This window comes from Oncorhynchus masou, chromosome 30 (genome assembly GCF_036934945.1).
Source record: "Oncorhynchus masou masou isolate Uvic2021 chromosome 30, UVic_Omas_1.1, whole genome shotgun sequence".
NCBI classification, from domain to species: Eukaryota; Metazoa; Chordata; class Actinopteri; order Salmoniformes; family Salmonidae; genus Oncorhynchus; species Oncorhynchus masou.
The window spans coordinates 66671512-66673161 of record NC_088241.1 but is presented as its reverse complement, the minus strand read 5'-3'; positions in this window follow the sequence as shown (position 1 = coordinate 66673161).

Below are 1650 nucleotides of genomic sequence, written 5' to 3'. Positions count from 1 at the left end.
GAACCACCCAGGACCATTCAGGACCATCCAGGACCAATCATAACCATCCAGGACCATTCAGGACCATTCAGAACCATTCAGGACCATTCAGGACCATTCAGGACCATTCAGGACCATCCAGGACCAATCAGGACCATCCAGGACCAATCAGGACCATCCAGGACCATCCAGGACCATCCAGGACCATTCAGGACCATTCAGGACCATCCAGGACCATCCAGGACCATCCAGGACCAATCAGGACCATCCAGGACCAATCAGGACCATCCAGGACCAATCCGGACCATCCAGGACCATCCAGGACCAATCAGGACCATCCAGGACCATCCAGGACCATCCAGGACCAATCAGATTCCATAGGTAAAGCATGTACGCATCCATGACTAACTGTAAATCGCTTTCGGATAAAAGCATCTCCTAAATGGCTTTTAATTTATAATGGAATAATGGTTAGAGCCTCGTTTAATTTCATAGGTACAGACTGTAGTGGGATAAGAGTACACACACATACAGAGTACAGAGAGAGAGAGAGAGTACACACACAGAGTACACATTCACACACACATAGGCACTCAGGATGTCCATCTAAATCCGCTAACACACGCACTTTTAATGAACAAATAACTGAAACATTCAGTGACAGTCAAGGGAATTCACTGACATCTCTCTCTTACACACACACTGTCCTATTCAGAGCCTTCGTGAGGGTGAGCTCAGGTGAATAACGTCTAGTGACCCTAACGATCCCGTGAATAACGTCTAGTGAACCAAACAAATCATGAATAACGTCTAGGGAACCTAAAAACCCCATGAATAACGTCTAGGGAACCTAAAAACCCCATAAATAACGTCTAGTGAACCTAAAAACCCCATGAAAAACGTCTAGTGAACCAAACGAATCATGAATAACGTCTAGTGAACCTAACGAATCCTGAATAGCGTTTAGTGAACCAAACAAATCATGAATAAGGTCTAGTGTACCTAACAAATCATGAATAACGTCTAGTGAACCTAACAAATCATGAATAGCGTTTAGTGAACCAAACAAATCATGAATAACGTCTAGTGAACCTAACGACCCCATGAATAACATCTGGTGAACCTAGCGACCCCATGAATAACGTCTAGTGAACCTAGCGATCCCATGAATAACGTCTGGTGAACCTAGCGACCCCATGAATAACGTCTAGTGAACCTAGCGATCCCATGAATAACGTCTGGTGAACCTAGCGATCCCATGAATAACGTCTAGTGAACCTAGCGATCCCATGAATAATGTCTAGTGAATCAAAAGATCCCATGAATAACGTCTAGTGAACCTAACGATCCCATGAATAATGTCTAGTGAACCAAACAAATCATGAATAACGTCTAGGGAACCTAACGACCCCATGAATAACGTCTGGTGAACCTAGCGATCCCATGAATAACGTCTAGTGAACCTAGCGATCCCATGAATAACGTCTGGTGAAACTAGCGATCCCATGAATAACGTCTAGTGAACCTAGCGATCCCATGAATAACGTCTAGTGAACCAAACGATCACATGAATAATGTTTAGTGAACCTAATGATCCCATGAATAACGTCTGGTGAGCCTAGCGATCCCATGAATAACATCTAGTGAACCTAACGACCCCATGAATAACGT